This window comes from Ranitomeya imitator, chromosome 3 (genome assembly GCF_032444005.1).
Source record: "Ranitomeya imitator isolate aRanImi1 chromosome 3, aRanImi1.pri, whole genome shotgun sequence".
In the NCBI taxonomy this organism is placed as follows: domain Eukaryota; kingdom Metazoa; phylum Chordata; class Amphibia; order Anura; family Dendrobatidae; genus Ranitomeya; species Ranitomeya imitator.
In genome coordinates this window covers 339,403,773-339,430,990 of record NC_091284.1, presented here as the reverse complement: position 1 = coordinate 339,430,990, position 27,218 = coordinate 339,403,773, and the positions used below count along the sequence as shown (strand labels likewise).

The window sequence follows — 27,218 nt, the reverse complement described above, 5'->3', positions numbered from 1 at the left end:
TTAAAGGAAACCTGTCAGGTCAGGATTTGTAAATGAGGGATTTGACTAGTTGATGGGGTGTTAGTTTCCCCAGACGAGTCGGGCTACTACTAAGCATGTTTTCATGCCCCCGTGGGCATGATAACATAGCTTACAAGCGCCAGCGTCATCGCAAGCGCCGCTATACTTCATGCATGCGTGCGGCTTCTGCCCCTCGCATCATTGATCATTTGAAGCCGGGTGTACGTGGAAGTGCAGAAGACCTCTGAAAATGCACAGTGCGCCTCTCTGAAACCAGGATGCATACATCTGGCTTCACATGATCAAGAAGAAGCCGCACGCATGCTTGAGGTAAGTATAACTCTTGCAGTGACGCCGGTGCTTGTAAGTGGAGTTTTTCCAAGAGTGGGCAGTGGGACTGTGGAAGGTTCAAGGGATGGAGGCAGAGCTGGGGTAGAGCCTGAGTGGAGTCTCATTTTTCATTGCATACTGACAGTATCCCAAAAAAGGGCTTGACCAGGCCTTTCAGAAAATGTAACTTTTAGTGCTGTACCTTGCCCCGTTGTCTTGCTGTAAACTCCAGACAATTCAGTCATGCGCCAGCTAGTCAAGGGCATGTAAATCAAAATTAAATATTCACCCATACCCTCACCCATAATCCCATCCACCCTTTTGTGCTGACATCAGTGATAGTCAGACTGCTGTATTACTCTCGTATTAAATAAACTTATGAGCAGCTTCCATGCTGAAGATGCTTGAGGAATAGTCTGGCCATGTTTAACCCCTTCCTGACATTTGCAGTATATACAGTGGGTACAGAAAGTATTCATACCCCTTTAAATTTTTGACTTTTTGTTTCATTTCAGCCATTTGGTAAATTTAAAAAAGTTCATTGTTTTTCTCATTAATGTACAGTACAGACCAAAAGTTTGGACACACCTTCTCATTTAAAGATTTTTCTGTATTTTCATGACTATGAAAATTGTACATTCACACTGAAGGCATCAAAACTATGAATTAACACATGTGGAATTAATTATATACTTAACAAAAAAGTGTGAAACAACTGAAATTATGTCTTATATTCTAGGTTCTTCAAAGTAGCCACCTTTTGCTTTGATGACTGCTTTTCACACTCTTGGCATTCTCTTGATGAGCTTCAAGAGGTAGTCACCGGGAATGGTTTTCACTTCACAGGTGTGCCCTGTCAGGTTTAATAAGTGGGATTTCTTGCCTTATAAATGGGGTTGGGACCATCAGTTGTGTTGTGCAGAAGTCTGGTGGATACACAGCTGATAGTCCTACTGAATAAACTGTTAGAATTTGTATTATGGCAAGAAAAAAGCAGCTAAGTAAGGGCAGTCCCACACGTCCAGATAATACCGGTACCGGAAAAATCGGTACCGGAATTATCTGTGTCCGTGTGTTTCTGTGGCACATCAGTGTGGCACACGTGCGGCACACGTGTGCCGTCCGTGTGCCCACTGGGTACCACACGCAATGTGCAGGAGACAGCACTAAAGTTTAGCGCTGTCCTCTGCATCTGGTGCTAAAGCCGCGATTCATATCTTCTCTGCAGCAGCGTTTGCTGTAAAGATATGAATAATCCTTTTTTTTTTTTTGTTTCTTGTGTTTAAAATAAAGGTCCATGTCCCCACCCCCCTCCCACTCCCTGTGCGCCCGCCCGCTGTTCTTAAAATACTCACCCGCTCCCTCGCTGGCTGGCGCTGCTTCCTGTCCTGGCCGCAGCTTCTACTGTATGAGCGGTCACGTGGTCTACAACAACTGTTAAGAGGAGACTTTGTGCAGCAGGACTTTATGGTAAAATAGCTGCTAGGAAACCACTGCTAAGGACAGGCAACAAGCAGAAGAGACTTGTTTGGGCTAAAGAACACAAGGAATGAACATTAGACCAGTGAAAATCTGTGCTTTGGTCTGATGAGTCCAAATTTGAGATCTTTGGTTCCAACCACCGTGTCTTTATGCGAAGCAGAAAAGGTGAACGGATGGACTCTACATGCCTGGTTCCCACCGTGTAGCATGGAGGAGGAGGTGTGGGGGTGCTTTGCTGATGACACTGTTGGGGATTTATTCAAAATTGAAGGCATAATGAATGAGCATGGCTACCACAGCATCTTGCAGCGGCATGCTATTCCATCAGGTCTGCGTTTAGTTGGACCATCATTTATTTTTCAACAGGACAATGACCCCAAACACACCTCCAGGCTGTGTAAGGGCTATTTGACCAAGGAGAGAGATGGGGTGCTACACCAGATGTCCTGGCATCCACAGTCACCAGATATGAACTCAATCGAGATGGTTTGGGGTGAGCTGGACCGCAGAGTGAAGGCAAAAGGGCCAACAAGTGCTAAGCATCTCTGGGAACTCCTTCAAGATTGTTGGAAGACCATTCCCGGTGACTACCTCTTGAAGCTCATCAAGAGTGTGCAAAACAGTCATCAAAGCAAAAGGTGGCTACTTTGAAGAACCTAGAATATAAGACATAATTTAAGTTGTTTCACTTTTTTGCTAAGTATATAATTCCACGTGTTAATTCATAGTTTTGATGCCTTCAGTGTGAATGTACAATTTTCATAGTCATGAAAATACAGAAACATTTTTAAATGAGAAGGTGTGTCCAAACTTTTGGTCGGTACTGTATACTCTGCATATTTATTAAAGAAAAACTGAAATATTGTGGCACTCCAGGGTCCTGGTCGTCACAGTGGTATTGCTTTCCTCTCGGGGAGAGTGATGCTACGTTAGGAGGCAAGGAAGGATAGCTGCATCCAGGTACCACAAACATGCAACACTTCACACTCCAGGCCACCAGGGGGAGCTTTTGCTCCTATTTACTAGGTCACTCCCCACATATATTTAACTGGTGGTCTGTAGGGAAAGTTAGTCAGTCCTTCAGGGAAGCTGTTCCTGACAGGAGCGAATTCCAGCCAGAGGACAGAGGAGACAGTTGACGGAGCTGTGCATGCCCACAGAGTGCAGCTCCCAGAAAGAGACATGAAAGGCCGAATTGTTTGCAGCGAGCGTGCAGGAGAGGAAGCACAGGAGAGGATACCAGAAGGTGACCAGCCCCAAGCAGACTGCCTACTTCTGAGGCGCAGAAACTCCGGTAGCTGGAACACTGAGGTTGTAAGGACCTCTACGCCTTACATCAAAGACCGGCAGGACAGCTAATTGAACGTTACCTGTCTGCACCTACACCCAGGAGGCTTGGTGACACCCATAGAGCCGGGTCATCTAAGAGATCCTATAAACAGGCTCAAGTCACCAGTTATCATACGGGTTTTGTCCTATCCGGGGGACAGAGAGAGAGATAACATCTGCGAGGACCTTATATGAAGCCTTAGGCAGTAAGGGACTACACCATGACAGCGCGAAGGAAGGCTTTTTGTTGTGAGTTCTGTTTTTGGGCTCCCTCTGGTGGTTACTGATGGTACTGGGTGATTTGTGTTCTGCTGTCTCTGGTGTCCACCTGTTCTATTAGGATTTGGGAGTTTCCTATTTAACCGGGCTTTCTTGTCATTTCTCCGCCGGCTATCAAGGTTATCAGAGTGTTTTGTTACCTCAGCTTCTGGCTTCAGTAATCTTCAGGACAAGCTAAGTTTTTGATTTTCTTGTTCCACGTTTTGCTTTATTTTTGTCTTGTCCAGCTTTCATATAATTGTTTCTTTGCTGCTGGTTGCTCTAGCGGGCTGTAATTGCTCCTCATGTTCCATGAGTTGGAACATGAGTTCAAGTAATTACAGGATGGTTTTTTGAAGGGTTTTTTGCTGACCGCGCAGTTTACTTTTGTATCCTCTGCTATCTAGTTTTAGCGGGCCTCATTTTGCTGAATCTGTTTTCATACTGTGTATGTGCCTTCCTCTCATTTCACCGTCATTATATGTGGGGGGCTGCTATTTCTGTGGGGTATTTCTCTGGAGGCAAGAGAGGTCTGTGTTTCTTCTAATAGGGGAAGTTAGATCTTCGGCTGGTGCGAGACGTCTAGGATCAACGTAGGCACGTTCCCCGGCTACTGTTATTTGTGTGTTCAGGTTTAGGGTCGCGGTCAGCTCAGGTTCCATCACCCTAGAGCTCGTTGGTGCTTGTCCTTTTGTGATTCCCTGCCATTGGAATCATGACAGTATAGCCGGCCCAAAATGTTTGGGCTGAAGTAGGAGGAAAAGTAGTCTGAGGAAGTTTTTTTTTTCTCCTCTGAGGTTGCTGCCTAGCCCTAACTGTAGCCTGGCTGATTTTTTTTTTTTTTCCTCCTCTTAATCCTTGAATGGGTCATTAGCTGTTTATCATGGACGTCCAGAGTTTAGCTTCCAGCTTGAATAATCTTGCTGCTAAGGTTCAAAATATACAAGATTTTGTTGTACATGCTCCTATGTCTGAACCTAGAATTCCTATTCCAGAGTTCTTTGCTGGAGATAGATCTAGTTTTCTGAATTTTAGGAACAATTGCAAGCTGTTCCTTTCTTTGAAATCTCGCTCTTCTGGAGACCCTGCTCAGCAGGTTAAGATTATTATATCTTTCCTGCGGGGTGACCCTCAAAATTGGGCATTTGCATTGGCACCAGGGGATCCTGCGTTGCTTAATGTGGATGCGTTTTTTTCTGGCATTGGGTTTGCTCTATGAGGAACCTAACCAAGAGATTCAGGCTGAAAAAGCTTTATTAGCTCTCTCTCAGGGGCAAGATGAAGCAGAAATATATTGTCAAAAATTTCGGAAATGGTCAGTGCTTACTCAGTGGAATGAGTGCGCCCTGGCTGCAAAGTTCAGAGATGGCCTTTCTGAGGCCATTAAAGATGTTATGGTGGGGTTCCCTGCGCCGACGGGTCTGAATGAGTCTATGACTATGGCTATTCAGATTGGTCAGCGTTTACGGGAGCGCAAACCTGTGCACCATTTGGCGGTGTCTTCTGAACAGGCACTTGAGACAATGCAATGTGATAGAGTTCAGTCTAGAAGTGAACGGCAAAACTATAGGCGGAAAAATGGGTTGTGCTTTTATTGTGGTGATTCAGCTCATGTTATATCAGCATGCTCTAAACGCACAAAAAAGGTTGATAAGTCTGTTGCCATTAGTACGTTACAGTCTAAGTTCATTCTGTCTGTGACTCTGATTTGTTCATTATCATCCATTTCCGTCGATGCCTATGTGGATTCAGGCGCTGCCCTGAGTCTTATGGATTGGTCATTTGCCAATCGCTGTGGGTTTAGTCTGGAGCCTCTGGAAGTCCCTATTCCTTTGAAGGGAATTGACTCTACACCTTTGGCTATGAATAAACCTCAGTACTGGACACAAGTGACCATGCGTATGACTCCCGTTCATCAGGAGGTGATTCGCTTCCTGGTATTGTATAATTTACATGATGTTCTAGTGCTTGGTCTGCCATGATTACAAACTCATAATCCAGTCCTTGACTGGAAAACAATGTCTGTGTTAAGCTGGGGATGTCAGGGGGTTCATGATGATGCACCTCCAATTTCTATCGCTTCATCTACTCCTTCTGAGGTTCCTGTATTTTTGTCGGATTATCGGGATGTTTTTGAGGAGCCTAAGCTCAGTTCGCTTCCTCCTCACAGGGATTGCGATTGTGCTATAGATTTAATTCCTGGTAGTAAATTTCCTAAAGGTCGTTTGTTCAATCTGTCAGTGCCAGAGCATACTGCTATGCGGGATTATGTTAAGGAGTCCTTGGAAAAGGGACATATCCGTCCATCTTCGTCCCCTTTGGGAGCAGGTTTTTTTTTCATGGCCAAGAAAGATGGGTCCTTGAGGCCTTGTATAGATTATCGTCTTTTGAATAAGATTACCGTAAAATATCAGTATCCTTTGCCTTTGTTGACTGATTTGTTTGCTCGCATTAAGGGGGCTAAATGGTTCACTAAGATTGATCTTCGGGGTGCGTATAATCTTATACGAATAAAGCAAGGTGATGAGTGGAAAACCGCATTTAATACGCCTGAGGGCCATTTTGAGTATTTGGTAATGCCTTTCGGACTTTCTAATGCTCCTTCAGTCTTCCAGTCCTTTATGCACGATATTTTCCGTGAATATCTGGATAAATTTATGATTGTGTATTTGGATGATATTTTGGTTTTTTCTGATGACTGGGAGTCTCATGTTCAGCAGGTCAGGAAGGTGTTTCAGGTCCTGCGGGCTAATTCCTTGTTTGTAAAGGGCTCAAAGTGTCTCTTTGGAGTCCAGAAGATTTCTTTCTTGGGGTATATTTTTTCCCCTTCTACTATTGAAATGGATCCCGTCAAGGTTCGGGCTATTTGTGACTGGACGCAGCCTGCATCTCTTAAGAGTTTGCAGAAGTTCTTGGGCTTTGCTAATTTCTATCGTCGTTTTATAACTAATTTTTCTAGTGTTGTTAAGCCTTTGACGGATTTGACTAAGAAGGGTGCTGATGTTGCTGATTGGTCTCCTGCGGCTGTGGAGGCCTTTCAGGAACTTAAACGCCGGTTTTCTTCTGCTCCTGTGTTGCGTCAGCCTGATGTTTCGCTTCCTTTCCAAGTTGAGGTTGATGCTTCCGAGATTGGAGCGGGGCGGTTTTGTCACCGAGAAGCTCCGATTGCTCGGTGATGAAGCCATGTGCGTTCTTTTCTAGAAAATTTTCGCCCGCTGAGCGGAATTATGATGTGGGTAATCGGGAACTTTTGGCCATGAAGTGGGCATTTGAGGAGTGGCGTCATTGGCTGGAGGGTGCTAGACATCGTGTGGTGGTCTTGACTGATCACAAAAATCTGATTTACCTTGAGTCTGCCAGGCGTCTGAATCCTAGACAGGCTCGTTGGTCACTGTTTTTCTCTCGTTTCAATTTTGTGGTTTCATACCTGCCAGGTTCAAAGAATGTGAAGGCGGATGCTCTTTCTAGGAGTTTTGTGCCTGACTCCCCTGGAAATTCTGAGCCCACTGGTATCCTTAGGGATGGGGTGATTTTGTCGGCCGTCTTCCCAGACTTGCGACGTGCTTTGCAGGAGTTTCAGGCGGGTAAACCTGATCGTTGTCCGCCTGAGAGACTGTTTGTTCCGGATAGCTGGACCAGTAGAGTCATCTCTGAGGTCCATTCTTCTGCGTTGGCAGGTCATCCTGGAATATTTGGTACTAGAGACTTGGTGGCCAGGTCTTTTTGGTGGCCTTCCTTGTCGAGGGATGTGCGTTCTTTTGTGCAGTCTTGTGAGGTTTGTGCTCGGGCTAAGCCTTGCTGTTCTCGAGCCAGTGGATTGTTGTTACCTTTGTCTATCCCGAAGAGGCCTTGGACGCACATTTCCATGGACTTTATTTCGGATCTCCCTGTCTCTCAAAAAATGTCCGTCATCTGGGTTGTGTGTGACCGCTTTTCTAAAATGGTTCATCTTGTACCCTTGCCTAAGTTGCCTTCCTCCTCTGAGTTGGTCCCTCTGTTTTTCCAGAACGTGGTTCATTTGCATGGGATTCCGGAGAACATCGTTTCTGACAGGGGTTCCCAGTTTGTGTCTAGATTTTGGCGGACGTTCTGTGCTAAGATGGGCATTGATTTGTCCTTTTCGTCTGCATTCCACCCTCAGACGAATGGCCAGACGGAGCGAACTAATCAGACCTTGGAAACTTATTTGAGGTGTTTTGTTTCTGCTGATCAGGATGACTGGGTTACCTTTTTGCCGCTGGCCGAGTTTGCCCTTAATAATCGGGCTAGTTCTGCTACCTTGGTTTCTCCTTTCTTTTGTAATTCGGGGTTTCATCCTCGTTTTTCCTCTGGTCAGGTGGAGCCTTCTGATTGTCCTGGAGTGGACATGGTGGTGGATAGGTTGCATCAAATTTGGAGTCATGTGGTGGACAATTTGAAGTTGTCCCAGGAGAAGGCTCAGCAGTTTGCTAATCGCCGTCGCCGCGTGGGTCCTCGACTTCGTGTTGGGGACTTGGTGTGGTTGTCTTCTCGTTTTGTTCCTATGAAGGTCTCTTCTCCTAAGTTCAAGCCTCGGTTCATCGGTCCTTATAGGATCTTGGAAATTCTTAACCCTGTGTAGTTTCGTTTGGATCTCCCGGCATCGTTTGCTATTCATAATGTGTTCCATCGGTCGTTGTTGCGGAGGTATGAGGTACCTGTTGTTCCTTCGCTTCAGCCTCCTGCTCCGGTGCTGGTGGAGGGAGAATTGGAGGTTGATGTGGAGAAGATCTTGGATTCTCGTGTTTCCAGACGGAAACTCCAATATTTGGTCAAGTGGAAGGGTTATGGTCAGGAGGATAATTCTTGGGTGGTTGCCTCTGATGTTCATGCTGATGATTTGGTCCGCGCTTTTCATAGGGCTCATCCTGGTCGCCCTGGTGGTTCTCGTGATGGTTCGGTGACCCCTCCTCAAGGGGGGGGTACTGTTGTGAGTTCTGTTTTTGGGCTCCCTCTGGTGGTTACTGATGGTACTGGGTGATTTGTGTTCTGCTGTCTCTGGTGTCCACCTGTTCTATTAGGATTTGGGAGTTTCCTATTTAACCGGGCTTTCTTGTCATTTCCCCGCCGGCTATCAAGGTTATCAGAGTGTTTTGTTACCTCAGCTTCTGGCTTCAGTAATCTTCAGGACAAGCTAAGTTTTTGATTTTCTTGTTCCACGTTTTGCTTTATTTTTGTCTTGTCCAGCTTTCATATAATTGTTTCTTTGCTGCTGGTTGCTCTAGCGGGCTGTAATTGCTCCTCATGTTCCATGAGTTGGAACATGAGTTCAAGTAATTACAGGATGGTTTTTTGAAGGGTTTTTTGCTGACCGCGCAGTTTACTTTTGTATCCTCTGCTATCTAGTTTTAGCGGGCCTCATTTTGCTGAATCTGTTTTCATACTGTGTATGTGCCTTCCTCTCATTTCACCGTCATTATATGTGGGAGGCTGCTATTTCTGTGGGGTATTTCTCTGGAGGCAAGAGAGGTCTGTGTTTCTTCTAATAGGGGAAGTTAGATCTTCGGCTGGTGCGAGACGTCTAGGATCAACGTAGGCACGTTCCCCGGCTACTGTTATTTGTGTGTTCAGGTTTAGGGTCGCGGTCAGCTCAGGTTCCATCACCCGAGAGCTCGTTGGTGCTTGTCCTTTTGTGATTCCCTGCCATTGGAATCATGACAGCTTTTATTCTCCACCTGGACAAGGGGACTCTGGACTTGCCTCTAAACCGACTGGACTCTGCCTGCCCTGTGATCTGGTGCCCTGGACTGTGGATGCTGAAGTCTTCAGTAAAGGTAAAGAGACTGCAACCTTGTGTCCTCGTTCTTCTCTGCGCCTCTCACGATACCACCATCTTCACACTGGGAAGCCCTGGGGATATACGTCACCTGTGGGAAGGTAGACCATCTAGCTGCCATAACATCACCCCAGCGGACCCCTTAAAGCAGCGTCGGTCACCCTGACTGAATACCACAGGTGGCGTCACGAACATAAACTTCATCCCTTTAAAGACCTTTCCCTTGTACATGGGCGCTCAGGGCCATGGACCCGGTCACAGCCACCGTGACATCCCCCTGTGAACACCGGACCCGGTACAGAGTACCCCTAGCCCGCAGGGCGACTCAATATCACATGGTCATAAGTATTCAGACCCTTTGCTCAGACACACATATTTACAGTATGTCACATGCTGTCCATCTCCTTATGATCCTCCTTGAGATGGTTCTACTTCATTGTAGTCCAGTTGTGTTTAATGAAATTGATAGGACTTGATCTGGAAAGGCACACACCTGTCCATATAAGACCTCACAGCTCACAGTGCATGTCAGACGAAATGAGAATGATGAGGTCAAAGGACTGGCCAAGGAGCTCAGAACAGAATTGTTGCAAGGCACAGATCTGGCCAAGGTTACAACAGAATTTCTGCAGTACTCAAGGTTCCTAAGAGCACGAGTGTTTCGTAAACCCACGGCCACTAATGCTCTTCTCAGATGGGGCAGTCACCATCCTGTCCCATTAAAGAAGGGCATTCCTCGTGGACAGTACCTCAGAATTAGGAGGAACTGCTCCGAGGAAGGCACCTTCTAGGGCACAAGCTTATGAATTGAGGGACCGGTTCAGACAACTTGGGTATCTGGATGAGGTCATGAATCCAGCTTTCAGAAATGCCCTAAGCAGGGAGAGAAAGCACTCTTCTACAGCCCCGAGAGGTCCTGTAATGAAGTCTCAAGCAGATCAAGTTTTTAGGATCCTTAAAAAACACTGGCAAATCCTACGGGCTGACAATACACTTGAAGGAATCATTCCCAACCATTATTCACCTTTCACAAGGGTAGATCCCTTAAGGATCGATTTCTAAAAGTCACTACACAAGACCAGAAAGAACCTGGCTTGATAGAAAGATTTGCGGCACCTTCAGGTGGGGCAACTGTTCCTTTTGCAAAACGATTACACCATGTAAAAGCTTTCAAAGTGCCTCAACTGGCAAACTGTTTTCCTAAGCGACTTTGCCATCTGTAAAACGGGTTATCTATATGGCAACGTGTTCGTGCCCTAAAAATTATATAGGAAAAACTAAAAGGGAGTTAAGAAAAAGAATAAGCGAGCATTTGGGTGATGTGAGGAATGAACGGGACACCCCCTTGGCCAGACATGTTTGGGATTGCCATCACGGAAACAGATATATTCTCTCTCACATAGACAGGAAATAAGACACGATCGAGGTTAACACAATGACCTCTAGTGTCTAAGAAAAAACGGACATGTGCGGTTATACACTTGGGGACACCATTTTGTTATGGCTCATTGATGCATTCTCTCTAATTTTACCCACAACCCCTTGGTTTGAGCAAGCGAGCTATTTAAACCCCTCACTACCTCTATGTAGATTACAAATGCAACCAGGTGCTAAGCTGGGCATACTGCAATATGTGTTTTTTCCATGGGAAACCTCCATTTGAGTAATAACATTTAAAGGGAACTTGTCACCCCCAGGGCATTTTTAAGTAAAAGAGCCACCTTCAGCAGCACTAAGGCTACATTCTGTGAAGGTGACTCTTATGTTTCTGATCCCTAGTAACACTGAAATATTGACTTTTATAAATTGCGCCCCATACTTGTATTGAGTCCTAGATGTATGGTGTCTCCCCGTTTCAGCCGCCTCCCAGCCGTCCATTATCCAGCTCTTGCATCTGTGCACCGCCTCCTGTGTTGCTGTTGCATACTCGGCGCCTGCCCCCATCTCCCTCCTCTTTCCTCCCTCGGCAGCTTCTGATGAGCTGACCTGCCAGTGAACTGTGTGTGGGGAGCTCAGCTCATCAGATAATATTACTCTCACTACGCTCCTTTCACTCTCCCTACGCGAAATCTACGCTGTCTCTACTCTTTTTCCTGCTGCAATGTGTGCAAGATGGCGCCGGCAGCCTTTAAATATCTCCTAGGATGCTGGAAGGCCAGCCAATCGCAGTAATGCCACACCAAAGATGGCACCAGCATTACTGTGATTGGCCAGCCAACCCAGCATATTCATTGGTTGAAAATAAAGCACCAAACCTGCTGAGTGGGTCACTCGAATATACCAAGGCAAATATCTAATTACCGGTACTCGTTGAGTTACGAATAGTCCGAATACCGTACTATTCGTGCGAGTAACGAATAGTGCCAAATGTGTTCGCTCATCACTTTTACCAAGGTTAGTAAGGCACTTATATAAGGTTTTATAGCTCCACCTAGTGGTTATAGAGAAACATTGCACATTAATAAAGGATATAGTAACATAGTTATTAAGGTTGAAGGAAGACTTTAAGTCCATCTAGTTCAACACATAGCCTAACCTAATATGCCCTAACATGTTGATCCAGAGGAAGGCAAAAAAAACCATGTGGCAAAGAGTAAGCTCCACATTGGGGAAAAAAATTCCTTCCCGACTCCACATACGGCAATCAGACTAGTTGCCTGGATCAACGCCCTATCAAGGAATCTAGTGTATATAACCTGTAGCATTATAATTTTCAAGAAAGGTATCCAATCCCCTTAAATTTAAGTAACGAATCACTCATTACAACATCATACAGCAGAGAGTTCCATAGTCTCACTGCTCTTACAGTAAAGAATCCGCGTCTGTTATGCTTAAACCTTCTTTCCTCCAGACGTAGAGGATGCCCCCTTGTCCCTGTCTCAGGTCTATGATTAAAATGATCATTAGAAAGGTCTTTGTACTGTCCCCTCATATATTTATACATTAAAATAAAATCACCCCTTAGCCTTCGTTTTTCCAAACTAAATAGCCCCAAGTGTAATAACCTATCTTGGTATTGCAGACCCCCCAGTCCTCTAATAACCTTGGTCGCTCTTCTCTGCACCCGCTCTAGTTCAGCTATGTCTTTCTTATACACCGGAGACCAGAACTGTGCACAGTATTCTAAGTGTGGTCGAACTAGTGACTTGTATAGTGGTAAACCCTAAATATACTCTAACATTCCTTTGTACTCTTCATTTAAACTCTAAGAGGGAGTTGTGGTAACTGTTTTCAATCTATATACATTTGACATGATTGTGTTGGTTTATAGTCAGTCTTTAGCTTAGCCTATATGTTTACTCATTATTATACCACCAGTTGCAAAGTATTCATGGAACACGCCACTCAGCACTTGTTTGCGCTTTATATACTATCTTAACGTACCTTATTTTCCATGAATACGGTGTACTGGTTGTTACATTTACATACAGTGCGTTGCGAAAGTATTCGGCCCCCCTGGAAGTTTTCAACCTTTTCCCACATATCATGCTTCAAACATAAAGATACCGGGGGCGGAGCGATGTAACAGAGCTGAGAGGACTCAGCTAGACGGAGCTCCCACAATCCTGGATGAAATCCTGTGTTTAAACACTGATATCTATACTTACCTGCCAGCGGTGGAATCCCCCGGACTCATGGAGACCTCCGGTTCTTGGGGGAGGGCGGTGTGGAGTTTCTCTGGTGCGCAGGGCTGTGTGAAGGTTTCGGCGGGAAAGAGGCTTGTGGACGGCGGCCATCTTCTTTCATGCACTCTATCATGAAGAGGGTCGACGCTGCAGACTCTGCTTCTGTAAGGGCTGATGGAGCGGTGCGGCTGCATCCTGAAGGTACTGGGAAGGAGGCGCGGTGTGTGCTCTGAGATATGAGCCCCGCGCTTAGGTCCCTTTGGTGATAAATTACCGACACAAAAGCTCCTTTCACCCTGGGAAGTTTTTGGCATTCCTTCCGCTGTCCCTGCAGGCGCTTCACTAAACTTTGCTGTATAAGACCTGCACACTACCAGCAAATCTGTCTAAAGACTTGATTTCTTGCTCTATTAACCTGCCCAGAGCTGATTGATTTACGTTCCTTATCTTGCAACTACTGTGGATGGTCTTAAGGAAGAGGAGACTCTATAACTACACTATTCAGTTTACCATATTTCATTATTATTAACTATGAGTTGTTCCAGAGGTTCAGGGATATGTGATAAACTGAAAGAATTAGCAAGGACTGATCCAACTGATAATGCACGATCTCTTAGGAATGCTACATCATAAGCTAAAGCTATAGATCAACGTAAAAACCATGCTTCTGACAGTGAGAAGGATGGCATAAAGGAGGATCTAACCCTTAGGCATCTGAACAGTTGATGCAGGCCATATCTTTAACTAGAATGTCCCTAACATGGAAAATAGAAGATGTGCATTCTGAGATGGGGCGTCTCCGGCAAGATATGAAAGCTATGGGTGGTTGTATTACAGAAGTTAAAACAAGAGTGTCCCATCTGGAAGATAACCTTATACCCATGGAGACTAAGCTAACAAAAGTGGCGGGCTCCATAAATACCTGGAAACAAAAGGCAGATGACCTCGAAAACAGATTGCACCGGAATAATATCCGGATTATAGGACTGCCTGAGCGCTCAGAAGGTCAACAGCCTGAGAATTTGTTAGAAGGCTGGCTTAGGCTACGTTCACATTTGCGTTGTGCGCCGCTGCGTCGGCGACGCAATGCACAACGCAAATAAAAACGCACCAAAATGCATGCAAAAACGCTGCGTTTTGCGACGCATGCGTCCTTTTTTGCCGAAATTTGGACGCAAGAAAAATGCAACTTGTTGCATTTTCTGCGCCCGACGCTTGCGGCAAAAAAAACGCATGCGTCGCACAACGCATGTCCATGCGTCCCCCATGTTAAATAGAGGGGCGCATGACGCAATGCGTCGCCGCTGCGTTGCCCGACGCAAACACGCAAAACGCTAATGTGAACGTAGCCTTAAGGATACTTTATGGGACACTTTCTCCTCTACTTTTTGAGTGGAAAGAGCTCATAGAGTCCCTACAAAACCACTTCCTCTGGGCACTCCACCTAGGCCTTTTCTAGCACGCTTCCTTAACTGCAAAGACCGAAATGCTGGATTGAGGATAGCAAGACAAAAGAGTCCTATTAAGTTAAATGGTGCTACGATTTCAATATTTCCTGATTACTCCATGGAACTCCAGAAGCAAGGGGCCGAATTCATGGAAGTTAAGAAGCTCAGGGAGAAGAATGTTCTTCATTCAATGATATATCCAGCCCAACTTCGAATTGTCTTGTCCATGAAGGCTCCTCCATATTTTTTACGAACTCAGCGAAGGCAATGGATTGGGTGCGGTCCCATAAATGCTCACCAGGACAGGAATCCTGATTTATTGACAGATAACTGGATCTTTTCTACTAACTGTTTAATTGGAGCTCGTCGCATTGGCATCCGACTTTACAGTAATACCAGACACTGTGTTCAGTGAGGGTATCCACCGATTCAATTCAAGATAGGAGCATGGAATTTTGCTCCTTTATTTTTGAACTTTCTGATGTTTCTCTTTTCAAAAGTTCTGTTTGTTGTTTTTGTAGGTACTGCTGCCAAGAGTCTATATATGATGCCTATAATTTGTATTGTGTGATATGCATACCATATTCGGGTATAGTAATATGGGTTCCGAGGTTATTTGTATGACATGGAATGTGAGGGGTCTGGAATCTCCGTGGAAAAGAATTAAGGTTTTTTCCCAGATTAAACGTTATCGTCCTCATATTGTGGCGTTGGTTGAGACGCACCTGACTAGAGGTCTCAGCTAGGTATGTACAGAAACCTTGGGTACAAATGATACATTGATGCATTTCATACCAGCTATTCCAGAGGGGTTTCAAGGATGTTAGGTGGGATGTTAAAGAAGCCCGAAGAGATCCTAAGGGACGCTTTGCCTTTATATATGCATTGATTAATTCAAGAGGGTATGTTATTTTGTGTATTTATAACCTCCCTCCGGCCAATGTGTCAGTTCTTCAAAAGGCAATGAGCTTTGCTCTAAACTACCCAGATGCATATGTTATATGTATGGGGGATTTTAATTTGGTGATGGATGATTCCTTTGATAGAATCAGGTTGGATGATGGGTTTTCGGGGGTAACCCCATCTACATCTCTTTCTCCACTGGCACTGTTTATGGGGGGAAGTGGTTGGTTGGATATATGGAGGATGTGTCATTCTCAAGTCAAGGGATACATCTGACACTAGACATACTTTGTCTCGTATAGATTATATCTTCGGTTCCAGTGGTCTAGCGATGTGGGTGGATGATACAGTGGGTGGATGATATATACTGTATAACATGGTCCAAGGGGAATCTCAGATCATAGACCAGTTACACTCAAACTTAATTTTAACCAGTCAAAACATAATACATTCTGGAAGTTAAACCCATTCTGGTTGAAATTAATAGGTCTTACTGACAAAACTATAGATCAATTGAACTGCTTTATTGATTCCCATTCTGAACCCCAGAATATTAATTTGTTCTGGGATGCCCTTAGGGCATACCTAAGAGGATTTTATCCTCTATAATCTCTTATATTAAGCAGATAACCACTGAGGAGGATGATAAGATGGAACTGCGACTAAAAGAATCGGAACCAGCTTACTTATCTAGCCAGACTAACGAGAATAGGATGGCTTGGTTGACCTCTCAGAGGTTATATACCCAATACATGGATACTAAATCTAAACGTAAGTTGTTTTTTACCCGTCAGTCTTACTTTGAACTGGGGAACCAATCTAGTAAGTTTTTGGCTTTTTTGTTACGTCAACACAACACATCCAACACTATTCTTAAGATTCGAAGGGCGGATAATTCGATGGCGACCTCAACAGAGGATATACTTAATCATTTTCATGATTATTAAGGAGCATTATGTGCCTCTGGGAGTGGCCTTGGTATCCCAGAATGTTTAGACTACTTGTCTGATATAGAGTTCCCTATTCTGAGTTCTACTGAATAAGCTTTTTTGGTCGCTGATTTTACTATAGAAGAAATTGAAAATGCTATGATGGATATGGCCTCTGGGAAGGCTCCTGGACCAGATGGGTTTCCCATTGAATTATATAAAAAGTATAGAGATATATTGGCACCGCTTCTTCTGAAAGTATTTAAGGGGCTTGGGAAGGGGGATTATCTGCCGGACTCTTTTTATGAAGCGAATATCATTATACTTAAGAAAGAAGGAAAAGACCCCCTTGAGTGTGGATCTTGTCGTCCCATATCACTGGTTAATGTGGATTATAGGATTTTCACCAAGGTTCTAGCTACTAGACTAAATACTATTATATTAAACCTTATACACCCTGACCAGACTGGTTTCATGCCCGGTAAAAATACCTCTATTAATATTAGACGAGTAGTGCTGGATAATAATTGGGCTCTGGCATCATTGCACGCAGCTTAAATCCTTTGACTCCCTTGAATGGCCTTTTTTGTTTGCATGTTTGAGGAGATATGGCTTCGGGGCTAGGTTTCAGAAATGGGTAGGTGCAATATATGCAAAACCTAAAACTTATATAATTATAAATAATGCAGCATCGGAGTCATTTTCTCTATCTAGAGGGACACGTCAGGGGTTAGCTATACGCATGCGGTCCGATCCAAATATTGTGGGTATAAATATAGCCGACCGTTTAGAGACTATTGGCTTATATGCTGATGATATGATTTTATTCATGGATAGGGCAGAAGAGACGCTCCCACATGCGGTTACTATTATAGATAAATTTAGTAAATGCTTCGGAAACCGCTCTACCTGTCAGGCTCGAAGGACACACATTGGGGAATTTTGAGAGAGAGATTACATACCCCCCTTTTATTTCTTTAATTTAGCAAAATAAAAAAAAATCTCATAATATAAACTACAGTACATAACATACTAAAGTCTAATGGAAAAAAATGTTATATTGTCAGAGAGGAATTGGTCTTATTATATGAAGAAAGCCAGAACTGAGATAGTTAAGAAAACATCTAAACTCCACAATGACTTCCTGCAGAAGGCTTATATAGGGGGAAGCATAGATTCCACATCTGGACCCAATCAATTCCTCCCAGATGAGGCGCCAAGAAATGTTCTTAAATCTCCCAGCACTGAATACTCATGCCAGTTAATCAGTGCCGTGCAGTACCCATGGAGGACCCTACACTTCAGACTATTAAGAAAATAAATCCTGAATCATTTATTTGCAGATGTTTCAATATAAAATCTTGTGTATCACGGAATGTCTTCACAGTCCACGATAAATAAGTACTAGATGTCATCTGTTTACTATTCTCTGACCGGAACCTTAGAAAAATGTTGTAGCTAAAGTTTCTAAAACTGGTAACATCGCTGGTACATGGGATAAGCACACACGATTCTTTATGTTGTGATGTGTTAGACTAGGGCTTGCAACGCTGCATTTATTGCTTCTTATTGGGTCGCACTATGACCTGCGCTCTCCTGCGACTGCACCAGAGTTGCAAAAGCGTTGAATTTTCGGCTACTGGTTAAAGGTTGCATACGACTCCCGTGCCATAGACTTCAATGCATGTCACATTCGACTATGCATGCAATATATCTGCAACATGGCAAGATTTTTTATTTTGGATCAAAATGACAAAAATCACATGACTTGTCTGAGAACTGTTGTGGTGGGACACGTTACCGGGTAGCCACAGCCTAAAAATCATGGTTATCATATACATATATATAAATGGTACATACATACACAGACCCTTGCAATTGGCTTACGGAAATGCACACTGCGCTTAGATCTAAATTGTATGTCTACTTGCATAAACTTTCCTGCAACAAAACTCTTTCCTATTATTATATTATTAGAGGTAATGGCTTGTCAGCTATCATTCTCAAATCATCATTAATAGTGATGAGCGAGCACTAAAATGCTCGGGTCGAGCAGATTGGAATACTCGGGTTCTCGGCCAGAACAACGAGCCCAATGTAAGTCTATGGGAGACCCGAGTATTTTTACCGCTATCCCCCCCGGGGTTCATTTAAAGGGAAGGTACCGCGTTTGTAGATCATTAGTAAATCAATGTAATGTAGCATAACATGCTGTTATAACCAAGATTTGAATGCATGTAAAACAGATTTCGTGTGTTATATGAGTTTAAAGAATGCACTGGGGGCTGACATCTTGGTTTTGCAGCAGTAGCAGGGCACTATCAGTGTCAGATTACGGCACCCCATGGTCATAGGAGATAATAGACCGCCGCAGACCCCATCTTTAACATTGCAGCAGCAGCATTAGCAGTGAGCTGGGCACACCTCTGTGGGCTGCACAATTCACTGCTGTAGGTGTGACTGGCCGCCATTTTATTATAGCCCAGTGCTATCTGCCGAACTCCATTTACTCTCTATCACAGGAGAGAAGCGCTCACTGGAGCTGGAGGATGGAGAGTGGGGAGTGCGGGTGATTTACCTCCGTGCTCCTCTGTACTCCAGGCCCTGCACTGTGCGTCCTAAGCAGACATCCTCTGCTCCGGCTCACACCTGTGTGCTTCTCCTGCTCTGTCTCCGCCTCCTCACTCACACACAGTCCCAGTGATCTCCAGTAAACTGCACTCACAGCCTGCAGAGAGGGAGCTGACACCTGGAGAGAAAGAGCAGGACAGCTGACAGGACAGTGAGTAAGGTGGGGGAAGGGGGGGTGGCAAGAATGTTAGTCACAAAATGGGAGAGAAGTAGCATACCCACAGCAGGGATCATATATCCTTCCCCCATATATCTCCTCCGTGATCTCCCATAGATCAGCACACTGCTCTCCTGAAATACTCTGTGCTCCTGTCACCCTGCTCCCTCCACCATATATCTCCTCTATGCCCCCTCATAGACCAGCACACTGCTCTCCTGAAATACTCTGTGCTGCAGTTACCCTGTTCCATCTCCCTCTGTGACCCTGGAGGTGACTGTCTGTCCCTATGGGTGCTGTCTCTCTCCCGATGTGTGCTCTCCATCCCCCTATGCCTGTTGGCTCTTGCTCCTATGCACTCCTCTCCCCCTGCATGTCTCTCTCCCCATGGGTCGTTCTCCTTCCTCTCCCCCTGCATGTCTCACTCCCCATGGGTCCCTCTCCCTCCGCTCCCCCCTGCATGTCTCACTCTCCATGGGTCGCTCTCCCTCCTCTCCCCCCCTGCATGTCTCACTCTCCATGGGTCGCTCTCCCTCCTCTCCCCCCTGCATGTCTCACTACCCATGGGTCGTTCTCCCTCCTCTCCCTGCATGTCTCACTCCCCATGGGTCGCTCTCCCTCCTCTCCCCCTGCATGTCTCTCTCCCCAGGGTTGCTCTCCCTCCTCTCCCCGCTGCATGTTTCACTCCCCATGGGTTGCTCTCGCTGCTATGCACTCCTCTCCCCCTCCATGCCTCTCTCCCCCCTGCATGTCTCTCTCCCTCCTGCATGTCTCACTCCCCATGGGTCGCTCTCCCTCCTCTCCCCCCTGCATGTTTCACTCCCCATGGGTCGCTCTCCCTCCTCTCCCCCCTGCATGTCTCACTCCCCATGGGTCGCTCTCCCTCCTCTCCCCCTGCATGTCTCTCTCCCAGGGTCTCTCTCCCTCCTCTCCCCGCTGCATGTCTCACTCCCCATGGGTTGCTCTTGCTGCTATGCACTCCTCTCCCCCTGCATGTCTCTCTCCCCCAGGGTCGGTCTCCCTCCTCTCCCCCCTGCATGTCTCACTCCCCATGGGTCGCTCTCCCTCCTCTCCCCCCTGCATGTCTCACTCCCCATGGGTTGCTCTCGCTGCTATGCACTCCTCTCCCCCTGCATGTCTCTCTCCCCCAGGGTCGGTCTCCCTCCTCTCAAATCCGCACATATTTTTCCGCAGCATGTGCACAACAATTTCCCATTGACTAACATTGGTTGTGCACTACACTGCGGATTTGATGCAATTCTGTGCATCCAAAAAACGTTGCGGAAAAGCATCAAAATCCGCAACGTGTGCATATAGCCCATGTCTCACGCCTGCTATTCCATGTGTATCTCTCTCCATCACGCTCCATATGTCTCTCATCATACTACATGTCTCACTCCTCATCACGCTCCAAGTGTCTCACCCCTGCTATTCCATGTGTATCTCTCTCCATCACGCTCCATATCTCTCATCATACTACATATCTCACTCCTCATCACGCTCCAAGTGTCTCCCCCCTGCTATTCCATGTGTATCTCTCTCCCCATCACGCTCCATGTGTCTCACCCCTGCTATTCCATGTGTATCTCTCTCCCCATCACGCTCCATGTGTCTCACCCCTGCTATTCCATGTGTACCTCTCCCCATACCGCTCCATGTGTCTCACCCCTGCTATTCCATGTGTACCTCTCTCCCCATCACGCTCCATGTGTCTCACCCCTGCTATTCCATGTGTACCTCTCTCCATCACGCTCCATGTGTCTCACCCCTGCTATTCCATGTGTACCTCTCTCCCCGTCACGCTCCATGTGTCTCACCCCTGCTATTCCATGTGTACCTCTCTCCCCATCACGCTCCATGTGTCTCACCCCTGCTATTCCATGTGTACCTCTCTCCCCATCACGCTCCATGTGTCTCACCCCTGCTATTCCATGTGTACCTCTCTCCCCATCACGCTCCATGTGTCTCACCCCTGCTATTCCATGTGTACCTCTCCCCCCATCACGCTCCATGTGTCTCACCCCTGCTATTCCATGTGTACCTCTCCCCCATCACGCTCCATGTGTCTCACCCCTGCTATTCCATGTGTACCTCTCTCCCCATCACGCTCCATGTGTCTCACCCCTGCTATTCCATGTGTACCTCTCTCCCCATCACGCTCCATGTCTCACCCCTGCTATTCCATGTGTACCTCTCTCCCCATCACGCTCCATGTGTCTCACCCCTGCTATTCCATGTGTACCTCTCTCCCCATCACGCTCCATGTGTCTCACCCCTGCTATTCCATGTGTACCTCTCTTCCCATCACGCTCCATGTGTCTCACCCCTGCTATTCCATGTGTACCTCTCTCCCCATCACGCTCCATGTCTCACCCCTGCTATTCCATGTGTACCTCTCTCCCCATCACGCTCCATGTGTCTCACCCCTGCTATTCCATGTGTACCTCTCTCCCCATCACGCTCCATGTGTCTCACCCCTGCTATTCCATGTGTACCTCTCTTCCCATCACGCTCCATGTGTCTCACCCCTGCTATTCCATGTGTACCTCTCTCCCCATCACGCTCCATGTGTCTCACCCCTGCTATTCCATGTGTACCTCTCTCTCCATCACACTCCATATGTCTCTCATCATACTACATGTCTCACTCCTCATCACGCTCCAAGTGTCTCACCCCTGCTATTCCATGTGTATCTCTCTCCATCACGCTCCATATCTCTCATCATACTACATGTCTCACTCCTCATCACGCTCCAAGTGTCTCCCCCCTGCTATTCCATGTGTATATCTCTCCCCATCACGCTCCATGTGTCTCACCCCTGCTATTCCATGTGTATCTCTCTCCCCATCACGCTCCATGTGTCTCACCCCTGCTATTCCATGTGTACCTCTCTCCCCATCACGCTCCATGTGTCTCACCCCTGCTATTCCATGTGTACCTCTCTCCATCACGCTCCATATCTCTCATCATACTACATGTCTCACTCCTCATCACGCTCCAAGTGTCTCCCCCCTGCTATTCCATGTGTATCTCTCTCCCCATGACGCTCCATGTGTCTCACCCCTGCTATTCCATGTGTACCTCTCTCCCCATCACGCTCCATGTGTCTCACCCCTGCTATTCCATGTGTACCTCTCTCCCCATCACGCTCCATGTGTCTCACCCCTGCTATTCCATGTGTACCTCTCTCCCCATCACGCTCCATGTGTCTCACCCCTGCTATTCCATGTGTACCTCTCCCCCCATCACGCTCCATGTGTCTCACCCCTGCTATTCCATGTGTACCTCTCTCCCCATCACGCTCCATGTGTCTCACCCCTGCTATTCCATGTGTACCTCTCTCCCCATCACGCTCCATGTGTCTCACCCCTGCTATTCCATGTGTACCTCTCTCCCCATCACGCTCCATGTGTCTCACTCATCATTCTACATGTCTCGCTCTCTCCCATCAGTCTCTCTCAGCCATACCAATGTATCTCTCCCCTCCCTCCATAATGCCTGGCTATTCACTGCAGACCTGGATCTCATTCTTATCTTACTGATGGATGAGTCACAGACAGCTCTGTTCAGATAATGCTGCTCCATACACACCACATGTCTTCACTCTTCCTCCAGTCCACCATGCTACTGAGTCCACCATCTTCTGCTTCTCTGTAAACAAGCTGTGCCTCTGATGCAGTAACTGCTGGTGATAGTAGGTTACAGGGCAGTCGCACACAAAATGGCTCTGCCCTGTGATGCTACTCTTCATTCTGCCCCAGGGATATTGGACCACCCAAAAGGGGAAGGAAATGGTGATGTCAGCAGTTACTGCCCCAATTTTCCAGCTAACAGTCAGCTGGTAAGTCTCACTATAGCTGCTTGAGGTCTAAAACGGAAAATGCTCCCCCTAGTGGTAAATATATATATCTAATATATAATTGCCTAGAATACTACTTCCTGCAATTTGTGCCAACTTCCGTGGCTTTGTCCGGAGCTAATGTCCGGAGCTAATGTCCGGAGCTAAGTGACGTCAACAGTGTCCAGTGTCTGATTGGTTGCCGCCTGCTGCGAGCGACCAATCAGAAACGTGCCGTACTGTGACACACTCCGCCCGCCATTTTGGAGTGATTTTTGAATTTTTACCTCACAGCAAGTTTCTACTGCGTGGAGGCGGGCCCAGTGACGTTGCTCTTCAAGCTCCTGCCGAATTTCGTCAAAAAAATGATAATACCATTTACCAAAACTATATATATTTAGTTGTGAAGTGGTTCAGTGACATTTTCACACCAATTTTGAACTTTTGTTTGGTGTTTTCTCCATATACTGCCTATTATTTTTGTTCTTTCTTACTATTATTTATTAACTAGATGGCAGCCCGATTCTAAAGAATCGGGAGTCTAGAATCCATATATACTTTATTTATTCAAATGTAAGAATAATACAATTAATAAATAATAGTAAGAAAGAACAAAAATAATAGGCAGTATATGGAGAAAACACCAAACAAAAGTTCAAAATTGGTGTGAAAATGTCACTGAACCACTTCACAACTAAATATATATATTTTTGGTAAATGGTATTATCATTTTTTTGACGAAATTCGGCAGGAGCTTGAAGAGCAACGTCACTGGGCCCGCCTCCACGCAGTAGAAACTTGCTGTGAGGTAAAAATTCAAAAATCACTCCAAAATGGCGGGCGGAGTGTGTCACAGTACGGCACGTTTCTGATTGGTCGCTCGCAGCAGGCGGCAACCAATCAGACACTGGACACTGTTGACGTCACTTATCTCCGGACATTAGCTCCGGACATTAGCTCCGGACATTAGCTCCGGACATTAGCTCCGGACAAAGCCACGGAAGTTGGCACAAATTGCAGGAAGTAGTATTCTAGGCAATTAATCTCCGGACATTAGCTCCGGACAAAGCCACGGAGGTTGGCACAAATTGCAGGAAGTAGCATTCTAGGCAATTATATATTAGATTGTATTATTCTTACATTTGAATAAATAAAGAATATATGGATTCTAGACTCCCGATTCTTTAGAATCGGGCTGCCATCTAGTGTATATATATATATATATATATATATATATATATATATATATATTTGTAAGAAAATATATATATTTTTCATATAGAAATGTTTGCAAACAGTGCAAACATTGCATTAGTAAATTTTATTTACTATTTTAAGCTTAGTTTCACAAAAACACAAACTACAAGAAAACTGGTGGCACCTTCCCTTTAAGGTCTAAAAATGTCTGAAAATGACATCATGGGGATCGCCCCTGGAAGCATTCCGACTAGTTCACAGCTGTAAACATTTTTTTCCGAGATTCGTGCCATTTTTCCCGGTGCTACAAAAGCACACTAAAACGAAACCAAAACGGGTTTTGCTGGGAAATATGTCAAGGTACATCCTTTGCAGGTTAATGACTTACCTGTAAGGTTAAATATTTAACCCCAGACCGAAAATTTCCTCCCCCACTTAGGCTTAGCTCAGAAGCAGCGTTTTTAAAGCGTTTTTCAACTTTAACATTGTTTTCAACCACTAAAAATGTATTCACTGGGAAATGTCGTTGTAACATTTAACAACCCTAGCTGGCCATGTGGTGTGTGACACATAAGCAGACCCATCTTGTTTTATTTATGAAGGAGGGACTATTAAAGTCACAGAGCCTATTTTTACTGGTGCATCAGGAGGCATTAATCTTCTTAAAGGGCCATTATGAAACAGTGGGTCTCCTAAGCTGTTATAGCCTATAGCTACTTTCACACCTCCGTCTTTTCAGATCTGTCACAATCCATTGATTTTTGAGAATGCATTTTCCCATAGACTTTTATTAGCAACTGATTGTGACGGATAGCCATCCGTTTCATCCGTCGTGCACTGGATCCGTCGTAAAATAGCGGTCCGTCGTGCAGAGAAAACGTTCATTGTAATGTTTTTTGTGCACATCAGAAAATCGTTCAGCGACGCATCCTGCGCTGCCCGTCATCGACAACAATGGAAGCCTATGGACGCAGGATCCACCGCTGACCGTCACACACTGGAATCCAGCGATGGATCCAGTTTTTCCCTGCTGAGCATGCCCAGAAGGATTTTCTAGTCCAGGAAAAAGTCTCTCTCTCATCCCCTGGATCCGTCGCACACGTTTTTACCTATTTTCATGACGCCCGTCGATACGTCATTTTGCTGCACCACGACGGACCCCAGAAAACGGAAGTGTGAAAGTAGCCTATGCTGTGAGTGGATGGGCTGCCAAGAATTACGACGCATATACCCCTTTCATAAGATGTCCACGGGGCCTTTGAACCCACATACTGGATGGACCCCTGAAAATCCACTTCACAATATGCATTTTGTACTCCGTACTCCTTTGTTTTACACATTGGCTGCAAAGCCAGCCCTGCTGCATAGTCATATGCACCCCATTACGCCTTGAAACCCACATACTGGATGGGCCCAGGAAAATCCACTCGTACTTTTTAATGGTATGATGGTTCCCTCTTTGTAGAATTATTTACAGGAGAATTTGGCAATTTTATTTGTCATGTTTTTAACACTAAGGTTAGCTTTAAATAAGGCTAATACTTGCAATACAACGCAATTTCAAACTACAAAATTCAAGGAATGGTATGATTGAATAGTGTGAGAGCGTACACTTTTGTATATGTTAACATACAAAGGTTAATAAGTACATATGAGGATTAAATACATATAGTGATTACGTATATATGAAGATTAACTACATACAGTATACTTACATCATCCACAAGTGGCTTTTAAACATCATCCGTCTGGAATATTAGAGAAGCGAGACCAAGACAGAGAACCCCACAAGGATTTTGATCAAACCACCACAGGCAGAGTTTCAGTAAACCTTAATGTTTTACAATGACAAACAGCAAACATATAGAGGCTTAGAACTGTTTGTGAAGTGAATAAACAAACTTTTCCCAAGATTGTGTCACTATGAGCATTGTCTGTCACATATGTAAATGGTTTCAAGAAATGGAGCTATGTGATTGTCTGAATGCATTCGGTATACAGTATTTTAATCTGGATTCCAAATCGCCATTTGTATATTCACCATTTGTACATTTTAGGCAGCCAAAGTTATCGCTCTCAAGGAGAGAAACTAATATACTCAACAAAGAAACATTTGTAATGAACTACTGAGCCAAACTAACAGCATTGCTTTATCAAAGTTATATGATGTCTATTGTGTCCTATGTGAGCAACCAGACAACACAAAAAGGAGCTTTTCAAGTGTTATGATGTCTTTGCCAACAAGGATGTGGTTTCACCAATGGGGGTACCTTTTTAAAAATATACTATTGCCATTACAGCCCGCCTTGCTCACAATTCTGTGGCCTATAAAAGTACAGAACACGTTCACCCAGGTCATGTTGTCGGAGATAAGGAAGAGACATTGCAGGAAACAGAGTTAAGAAGTAGGCCCAATGTAGGGGTGTGGGTCTCTGAGACTTGTAATGGAGAGCATGAACTGACAAACAATTCCCCAATGTGTGGTCCTTATTTTACTATGTGCGATCACAGCCCAAAATTCACCATACAGAGCACGTTCACCTTGGTGATCTAGTGGCAGGTAAAGGACACATTGTAGGAGACAGAGTTAAGAAGTAGGCCCAATGTAATGCTCAATTCCCCAATGTGGGGTCCTTTTTTACTAAATAAAATAGTGCCATCACAGCCCCCTTGCCCAAAGTGCACCGTACAGAGCACGTTCACCCTGGTAATCTAGTGTCAGTTAAATGACATATTGCAGGAGACAGAGTTAAGAAGTAGGCTCAACGTAATGTAATACCCAATTCCCCAATGTGGGGTCCTTTTTTTACTAAATAAAATAGTGCCATCACAGCCCTCTACCCCAAAATGCATTGTCCTATAACAGTACAGAGCACGTTCACCCTGGTCATCTAGTAATTCTGGATGATGAGGATAAGGAGGATAACAACAAACAGACCAAATCTGGAAGAGTATACCCATGTGTGGTTGTGAAGAGGTGCATGAGAATACACCTCCCCAAAACAGAGAATGTATTAGAGGTTATGTTTCGCTGTTTTCACTTGGTGGTGTACTGAAGTCTTTCCCAATCCAGCCCTTGTTAATTTTTATAAGAGTCAGTCTTTCAGCATTTTCAGTTGACAGGTGGATGCGCTTATCTGTTACAATTCTACCAGCGGCACTAAAAACATGCTCTGACAGAACGCTAGCAGCAGGGCAGGCCAGGACCTCCAGGGCGTAGAGAGCCAGTTCATGCCATGTGTCCAGCTTGGATACCCAATAATTAAAAGGCACAGAGGAATCACGGAGGAAGTTTG

At 45.3% G+C, this 27,218-nt stretch overlaps 1 long non-coding RNA gene across 2 annotated transcripts in view; it reads right to left on the bottom strand.

The window, feature by feature from the left end:
• The window catches only part of LOC138669915 (uncharacterized), a 151,275-nt gene that overhangs the window by 102,999 nt on the left and 21,058 nt on the right, over window positions 1-27,218 (bottom strand). The gene's annotated exons all lie outside the window — the stretch shown is intronic.